Source organism: Salvelinus namaycush, chromosome 7 (genome assembly GCF_016432855.1).
Source record: "Salvelinus namaycush isolate Seneca chromosome 7, SaNama_1.0, whole genome shotgun sequence".
In the NCBI taxonomy this organism is placed as follows: Eukaryota; Metazoa; Chordata; class Actinopteri; order Salmoniformes; family Salmonidae; genus Salvelinus; species Salvelinus namaycush.
Genome location: NC_052313.1, coordinates 30,253,901 through 30,263,966, shown reverse-complemented (window position 1 = coordinate 30,263,966; position 10,066 = coordinate 30,253,901). Strand labels below are relative to the sequence as shown.

General features: G+C 40.6%; 1 protein-coding gene across 2 annotated transcripts in view; it reads left to right on the top strand.

The window, feature by feature from the left end:
• Nucleotides 1-10,066, top strand: part of sugct (succinyl-CoA:glutarate-CoA transferase) — a 172,627-nt gene that overhangs the window by 65,612 nt on the left and 96,949 nt on the right. The gene's annotated exons all lie outside the window — the stretch shown is intronic.

The following is a 10,066-nucleotide window of genomic DNA, read 5'->3' as shown; positions in this document are numbered from 1 at the left end:
AGAGAGAGGTACAGTGTATCTCTCTATTACTGTCTCCCCCTGCAGAGAAACCTCCAACATCCTAATTCACTTTTGAAATCAGTGGTAGCCATCTGCTCAGACTAAGAAAAGACCCGGTCAGAGGGCGAAGCGTGAGGAAGAGTGATTAGCTGACAGGAGAGGGGATTGTTTAAGGGAGAGTGCAATTGAATAAAAGAGACTGCAAAAAAATAAGAAAACAGATGGAATGGAAGAGAGGGAATGCAAAGAGAAGACACAGAGAGAGTGGATGGAATGAGTGGGAGAGGTTAGTATGAGGAAAGCAGATTTGGGGTGGGGGCGACCTGATGAAAATGGTGCGAATCCCTTCAGGTTGATGAATGGACAATCTTGGGCAGACACAAAACAAGTCCTGATCTGTCCACAGAAATGTAGGCCAACATAGTGCCTACATAATCAAACAATCAATCAATCCCTCATGGAAAAACCACATGAATTTCACGTGATAACGTGACAACATATGAAGCAAAATGTGATAGCATGTGAAGCAACATGTGATAACATAAAACTACACACGTGACAACATGTGAGAACATGATCTCATGAAATGAATGTGAAATAAATGTGTAAACACGGGGATTCAACATTTCAACATGTGATACCGTGAAATTACACGTGACAACAGTTGAGCACATGTGAAAGCCCAGGTGTCAAATGTAATTTCTAATATTTTACTTTAAAAGGCATAATTGACATGAATTCAATTTAAACAGTCATGGTTCCATGCAGGTATTGTCTAGTTCCCTGTTTGTTCCAGGGATGTCCCCAAAGGTGTTTTTAGGATGTTCTCAGAATGTTGTGTCATGGTCCCATGGAGGTTTTTGTCTAGTTGCGTTGAAAATATGGTAAATTTACAACAAGTTACTCTAATTTTACAGCTAAATGAAGGTGTTAATGTGAAAGGACAGTATACTACCATATGCTGATTACTTGGGACTCAACCTCACTTGGAGTTTGAGCTCACAACCTCTGTTGCTAGCTACCTAAAGTTCCTGCAGGACCACCAGGTCTGTGGACAAAATGGTGATTGGCTATATATTTATTGACAAAAATACATTTCTGCACTTTGTCTAAAGTTGCAGTAAAAATAAAGTAAACATATACAACTTGGTGTTATTTCTATAAAATGACAGTATGCTGCCTTATTCTGATTTCAATTACTTTAAAATATTGTAGAATTTTGTACTGTGGCCACAATTGGGACTCTGCTTTAAATGGGATTTGAACTCATAACCCCTGGGTTGCTAGCAACCTGAAATGTCCTGCTACAGTGCACGTACACCACCAGGTCTGAGAGCATAAATGAGAGATGGCTACAGACTTATTGGCAATAACACATTTCTGCACTTTGCAAAAAAGCTGCCCACGATCGAGTAAATAATTGTCCAATTATCACCACCAACATTACATCAACGTAAAACTAGCAGTGCTCAAGGACACTTGACGTAGAGTATACATTACTGACTCTCTTGCACTGTCTCTATGCACACTCAATATACTCTACCCACACACTCACACATACTACACTGACTCTCCAACGCACGCACTACATATGCTCACACACACATGCGTATTGACGCAACACACACACAAAGACATACACATAGACAGACTTTCACACTTCACATACGCTGCTGCTACTTGATTTATTATATATCCTGATTGCCTACTTACTTTTACCCCTTCCTACATGTACAGTGCATTCGGAAACTATTCAGACCCCTTGACTTTTTCCATATTTTGTTACGTTACAGCCTTATTCTAAAATGTTTGAGTAAAACAACAATTGAAGAAATCTACACACAACACCCATAATGACAAAGCAAAAGCTATTTTAAATGTATAAAAAAAAAACAGATGTGACATTTACATAAGTATTCAGACCCTTTACTCAGTACTTTGTTTAAGCACCTTAGGCAGCGATTACAGCCTCGAGTCTTCTTGAGTATGACGCTACAAGATTGTCACACCTGTATTTGAGGAGTTTCTCCCATTCTTCTCTGCAGATCCTCTTAAGCTTTGTCACGTTGGATGGGAACAACTATTTTCAGTTCTCTCCAGAGATGTTCGATTGGGTTCAAGTTCAGGATCTGGCTGGGCCACTCAAGGACATTGTCCAATCCTGCGTTGTCTTGGCTGTGTGCTTAGGGTCATTGTCCTGTTGGAAGGTGAACCTTTGCCCCAGCCTGAGGTCCTGAGCACTCTGGAGTAGGTTTTCATCAAGGATCTCTCTGTACTTTGCTCCGTTCATCTTTCCCTTGATCCTGACTAGTCTTCCTGACCCTGCCACTGAAAATGCTGCCACCACCATGCTTCACTGTAGGGTTGGAGCTTGGCATTCAGGCCAAAGAGTTCATTTCTCGTTTCATCAGACCAGAGAATCGTGTTTCTCATGGTCTGAGTCATTTAGGTTGCTTTTGGAAAACTCCAAGCGGGCTGTTATGTGCCTTTTACTGAGGAGTGGCATCCGTCTGTCCACTCTTCCGTAAAGGCATGATTTGGTGGAGTGCTGCAGAGATGGTTGTCCTTCTGGAAGGTTCTCTCATCTCCACAGAGGAAGTCTGTAGCACTGTCAGAATGACCATCGGGTGCTTAGTCACCTCCCTGACAAAGACCCTTCGCCCCCAATTGCTTAGTTTGTCCAGGCAGCCAGCTCTCAGAAGAGTCTTGGTGGTTCTAAACTTCTTCCATTTAAGAATGATGTAGGCCACTGTATTCTTGGGGACCTTAAATGCTGCAGAATTTTTTGGTACCCTTCCCCAGATGTGTGCATCGACACAATCCTGTCTCAGAGCTCTACAGACAATTCCTTTTGAACTCATGGCTTTGTTTTTTCTCTGACATGCACTGTCAACGGTGGGTCCTTTTATATAGACAGGTGTGTGCCTTTCCAAATCATGTCCAATGAATTAAATTTACCACAGGTGGACTCCAATCAAGTTGTAGAAACATCTCAAGGATGATCAATGGAAACAGGATCCATCTGAGCTCAATTTCGACTCTAATAGCAAAGGTTCTGAATAGTAATGTAAATAAGGTATTTCTGTTTTATATTTTCAATACATTTGAAAAATATTCTAAACTTGTTTTTGCTTTGTCATTATGGGGTATTGTGTGTGGATTGATGAGGAAAAAAACATCTGTCTATCCATTTGAGAAAAAGGCTGTAATATAACAAAATGTGGATAAAGTGAAGGGGTCTGAATGAATACTTTCTGAATGCTCTGTAGTCCCATGATGCTTGTGGGGGTCATCAATCAAAACGGATTACACCATTTTGTTCGTGAGAGTCATCTTTCCATAGTTTGTTTGCAAAACCATTCGGAATCTACAGACGTTTTGGTGAGAAGACCGATTTTCGGGATGTCTCATGGTTTGACAAACACCGCTCTGCCACCTTTCACCGCAGATGGGGGACGGCGACAATGGCGGATGCAGTGGATTGAGACGCAGCCCATGCAAACAATATCTCTAGCTTAAATTTACAGATTTAAATTATTTAAATGATTACGCTAATTAGATTTATAGAGGCTAAGATAAGTACATGTGATACCAGAGCGCCATACAATATTTAATTTATATCTGTCACCATGTTATTGTAGTACAACTTTTCTTCCTAGACCATCAGTTCAGTGAGTATGACGGATTGGCAACAGTAAGTTACTGTGAATTGTACAATAACCCACCTGCAACTACTTCACAGTAAGCTATTGAAAATTAAACATTTTACTTCCTGTGAACCGGCTACCATTAAGCTACTGGAAAATGCACAGTAACATCTTAACATTGCAATTCTTACAAAGCGATTGCAGAGCTGACAGTGTCAAAAGAGGTGCTCAACCTTCATCAACATAATGATAAAACAACTTAAATTGGTACAACATTTCCACTGACGGTTGGCACAAATATAACATATTTTAAACCATACAGCAAATACAACATATTCCAGCACATTGCCCCTGACAGCTGTTGAAATACATTCAAAGTTGTTTCTATTTTCATCACTACTCAGTAGCTTGTAGTTTCCTATAAAATTATATGATCTTTTTTTTTTTATCCCAAGACTTTTTATGCAATATCAAGTGAGGCATGCCAAGCTAATTTGCAGACATTACACATACAGCACCAGTCAAAGGTTTGGACACACCTACTCATTCAAGTGTTTTTCTTTATTTGCACTATTTTCTACATTGTAGAATAATAGTGAAGACATCAAAACTGTGAAATAACACATATGGAATCATGTAGTAACCAAAAAAGTGTTAAAGTAGCCACCCTTGCCTTTGACAGCTTTGCACAGACTTGGCATTCTCTCAACCAGCTTCACCTGGAATGCTTTTCCAACAGTCTTGAAGGAATTCCTACATATGTGACCGACCACCTTGATTTGGTCTTATGTAGCAACATTTTAAATTGTGTTTTTTTACAATTGATAAAAGCAAAGATATACAGAGCTACAACATGGTATATCATACACTGTATTTGAGGATCAATGGGAAAGTAATTCTGCTTTGAAAGTTGATAAACTTGTAACCTCACTTTTAAGAAAATGGCCTTTGAATGTTTTGGTACCTACTGGAAAGCTATTCTTTGTCTACACCCATTCAGCATTGTTCACACCCTCTTAAGCTTTAGCCCCACCCATCTCTTTAAGGGTTGATCTGCACGTTCTGTCACAACAACAACAGTGAAGCTCCCAAGCTAACGTTGGCTAGCTTGCTAGCTACTTCCAGACACAAATGAGAGAACAGCTAACTGACCATTTTACTTGCCTTAGCTGAGCTGGTTAGGCTGTTTTTATGGTATCCAGAGCGTTGGTGACTGCAACTGTGCTGCTGGCAACAATTTATTATTTTTTGCCAACGTTTACTGACACCGGCCATATTCAATGTGTGTTGATTATTTGTAAATGTGTCAGTTATTCTGCGCTCTGGCACACTCAGACGAGAGTGCTCTGAAATCTGAGTAGATAGAGCAAATTTACCAGCTACGTCTATCAACAGCTGTCGCGGTGACATTCTATTGAAATACTTACTTGCATAGTGGAGTCTTTTGTTAAGACATGTAGCTAGCTAGCTAGGTAAACAATGAACCATAATCCCAACTCATGGCGTTACCTCCCTGCATGAATCTGCAGGTAGCTAACCACCAGGCTCGATGTTAGCTATCTAACATTAGGCTATAACTGCAAATGACTCTGAGATAAAAAAAATAACAACATCATACATGTAACGTTAGCTAGCGAGCCAGACAGCTAACGTTAGCTAGCTAACAGTACACTTTAACTTGAAATTAAAATGACTTTCTGTCAAAATTAGAAATGTGTAATATCTGAAAATGTAGCTAGCTAGAATATCTTACCCGAATATACCATGGATGGACGCCTTTCCCTGTCATGGATTCCATGGTTGCCCTTAGTTTGAAGATGCAATCTGGAGACCAGTGTTTTCTCCACCTCCTTAGCTGTCATACTCTAATTCCACTGATTTTCAAACCGCGGTTCTCTAGAAAGTGGAGAGGAAAATTTATGCAGTTCTACTGCGCTATACATTTTTTTTTAAAGCCGCGAGAGACAGGATTACCTACACATACTGGCCAGCTCAAATAGACAGAAGTGTGCTATATGGCAGACCAATCCAAACTCATCTCTCGGCATGTCCAGCCCACTCATTATCTTAGCCAGTCATGGCTAGTGGCAAGGTTGCTTTTTCTGTAGCTAAACCAACTAGGCTCGTAATTAAACAATTTTATTCGTATTTGTGACCGATCACCTTGATTCGGTCTTAATTAGCAAAATTTGAAATTGTGTTTTTTACGTTGGATAAAAGCAGACACACAGAGCTACAAATGGTATCTCACACATTGCATTTTTGAGGACCAATGGGAGTAATTCTGCTTTGAAAGTTGATAAACTTGTAACCTCAATTTTGATAAAATGGCCTTTGAATGTTTTGGTTCTAGTACTGGAGAGCTTTCCTTTGTCTACATCCATTCAGCATCGTTCACACCTTCTTAAGCCAGTCCCACCCATCTCTAAGGATTCACATGTGAGGTCATGTGCTAAACAGTGGGTAGTGTAGTAAAGGTTAAGACTAAAAGTGGTAAAAGTAGTAGCCTGCAATAAGGAAAAATTCCAGGTAAACAAAGTGTCCAGATGAAAATGTTATAAATATTAGTTGACGCTTACCCAGACACACTTGTCTAAATTGATGGGTCATGTGAAAGAAATACTATAACCCCCAGCCACATCTTGCTAAGTCGATGGGTCTCTACAGAAGGTGTATACAATACAGCCAAATGTTTACTTGCATAGTAGCATAATCAGAAATAGATTGTGTCAGTATAAATACAATAATATACAGTATGTACAAGAACAATATCAATAACAATATCAGTAATAGATGAGGTAGTTATATGCATACAATCAGGGGTAAAGTGGCTGGGCATCGGGATAAAAAACAAACAATAGTAGCAGCAATGTATGGGGTGTGTGTTACGAGAGAGTCATGTGAATAGAGGCACTGCAGATAGTGCTGATGACTGGTCCGTCCTAACCATGCATGAACAAGGGAATCTATATTTGGAGAGCCTGTTTCTGTCCGGCTCTTGACTTTGGTGCAGGGCATGTGGTGTCCATATCCTCTTCGTTGCAAAACTTCCTGATCTTCTCAAAAATATTAGTTGGTCTGGCTGTGTCCAGTCCAGGTGGTGCTTCCACAGGCAGACCATCTATGGGAGGAAGGATGCCAGCATTGCGTTGCAGGTGTAAAAACCTGGTCCCGACTGAGTCCGAATGCTCCTTGGCGACAACAAACACCAAGCTCCAGCGCATCGAAGCTGTAAAATGGGAAATTACCAAATATATTGAGAAGACATTACAACCTTGCACAACATCAATTCACCTCCCAAGTTTAGATAAGAAGAATAACCTCATACAGTGCAATGAAAATTATATTCACCTGAAGTGCAGGTACTGCTTGATCTGTGGCAGTGGCCTGAAGTACGGAGTCAGGTGTTGTTGCCAGCCATAGCTTTCCACCAGCACCGTACCATCCTCCAGTCCAACCAGCTGTGGGATGTTGACCCCTGTCAGTGCTTTCCTTCACAACACCAGCAATCTCAGACAAAGTGCCAATCACGTTGGAGGTCAATTAAATAATCAAAACCTGTTGTTTATGCTTTACATACCAAGTGTTGTCATCGATTCCTTGTAGAGATGCCACACTGCTGCTTTTGTCACATGGGATGGCAGCAGCTTTCCACAAAGTGTTTGTGTCCTGGGTGGCATCCTGGTAATACTATTGCATTATCCTCTGCATCGTTGTTGATGAAGTACACCACTCGCTGCAAGTCCTCATGCTTCAGGTGTAACCTGTGCTGGCTTGGGCCAGCTCTCTTTTTGATGGGAGGCATTAACCATTCTCCTTCTATAACTGGTGGAGGAGAGTCAGGCATGTTCTACTGATGCTGAAAGACAAATTCCAGATACAAATATTTTAGCTTTATTTTTATACAATAGATAGCCGTAATCACCGTCAGACACACCTGGCTAACTTGATGGGTCGTCAACTAGCTAGCTAACTGTAAGCTTTACCTTGGTCTTTTGTTTAGACATTCAGCTAGCTAGCTAAACAATAAACCATAATCCCAATCCATAGAGTAGTAGCAATACAAACCGATTGTCATAGCTAGCTAAAGTTGACCAAATAGGTTAAATGTTAGCTAATTAGCTAGCTAACATTAGTCTATAACTAGCAATTTGAAATGGCATTCTCAGAAAATTACTACACACAGATCATAAACATAATGTTAGCCAGTGAGCCATCTAACATCAGCTAGCTAGCTAACAGTAAGCTTTAACTTGCAATGAAAACAAATTTCCGACAAATTTAGAAATGTATAATATCTGAAACTGTAGCTAGACTCTTACCCGTATACATGGATGAACACTTCACGGCAGACTGCAACCCCTTTCATTAAATAAGACGTCCTGTGTAGTTTCCTTTTTGTTTGTACAGCTTTCTTGGCCCGTTGTGTCAAGTCTCTGTGGTTCACACTGATTGTGTACAATGCCATAAGAGTCATCTTAACCTTTAGCCCCCAACCAAACACTGACAATTTTTCTCTGCCTAGCAGAGCTGGTTAGATTGTTTTCATGTTATCCAGAGCGTTGGTGACTGTAACTGTGCACCTGGCAACAATTGAATTGCTCTTTTTTGCCGATGTTTACTGACACCGGCCATATTCAACGGGTGTTGAGTGGTCGTAAATTCATCAGTTATTCTGCGCTCTGGTACACTCAGACGAGAGTGCTCTGAAACAGTTGTTGCAGTGACATTCTATTGAAATGGATACATGTGGAGTCTTTTAAGTATTACTTTGCGATACATTTAAAAAAAAGCAGCATTAGACAGGATAACCTACACATACTAACCAGTTAAAATAGACAGAAGCATGCTATATGGCAGACCAATCCAAACTCATCTCTCGGCATGTCCAGCCCACTCATTACCTCAGCCAATCATGGCTAGCGGGAAGGTTGCAGACTTTTTCTGTGGCTTAACCAACTAGGCTTGTAATTTAACAATGTTATTAGTATTTACAGATGGCATACAAGTTTGTTATTAAGGAACATGAAAGTTCACATGTTCTAGGAGGCATTTCTGCCCCCAAAAAAGTTTACGTTCTAACGGCTCTCCTGTGATGTAGTGACCCTCAACATACGCCTAGTTTCCTGAAACAGGTCACTCATGCTGAGCACTTATTGGCTGCTTTTCCTTCACTCTGCGGTCCAACTCATCCCAAACCATCTCATTGGGTTGAGGTCGGGTGACTGTGGAGGCCAGGTCATCTGATGCAGCACTCCATCACTCTCCTTCTTGGTCAAATAGCCCTTACACAGCTTGGATGTGTATTGGGTCATTATCCTGTTGAAAATGGTAGTCCCACTAAGCTCAAACCAGATGGGATGGCATATCACTGCAGAACGCTTTGGTAGCCATGCTGGTTAAGTGTGCCTTGAATCCTAAATAAATCACAGACAGTGTCACCAGAAAAGCACCCCCACACCACCTCCTCCATGCTTCATGGTGGGAACCACACATGCGGAGATCATCCATTCACCTACTCTGCGTCTCACAAAGACACAGCGGTTGGAAGCCAAAATAAAACATTTGGACTCATCAGACCAAAGGACAGATTTCTACCGGTCTAATGTCGATTGCTTGAGTTTTTTGGCCCAAGTCTCTTATTATTATTTGTGTCCTTTAGTAGTGGTTTCTTTGCAGCAATTCGACCATGAAGGTCTGATTCACGCAGTCTCCTCTGAACAGTTGATGTTGAGATGTCTGTTACTTGAACTCTGTGAAGTATTTATTTGAGCTGCAATTTTTGAGGCTGGTAACTCTACTGAACTTATCCTCTGCAGCAGAGGTAACTCTGGGTCTTCCTTTCCTGTGGTGGTCCTCATGAGAGCCAGTTTAATCATAGAGCTTGATGGTTTTTGCGACTGCATTGAAGAAACTTTCGAAGTTCTTGGAATTTTCCGGTTCGACTGACCTTCATGTCTTAAAGTAATTATGGACTGTCGTTTCTCTTTGCCTTTTTGAGCTGTTCTTGCCATAAGATGGACTTGGTCTTTTACCAAATAGGGCTATCTTCTGTGTGCCACACCAATCTTGTCACAGCACAACTGATTGGCTCAAACACATTAAGGAGGAAAGAAAATTCCACAAATTAACTTTTAACAAGGCACACCTGTTAATTGAAATGCATTCCAGGTGACTAACTCATGAATCTGGTTGAGAGAATGCCAAGAGTGCAAAGCTGTCATCAAGGCAAAGGGTGGCTGCTTTGAAGAACCTGAAATATTAAATATTTTGATTTGTTGAACACTTTTTCGGTTACTACATGATTCCAATTGTGTTATTTCATAGTTTTGATGTCGTCACCATTATTGTACAGTATAGAAATTTGTAAAAATACATGTAAAAAATAAATAAATGTCAAATGTTTTATTACATGTTGC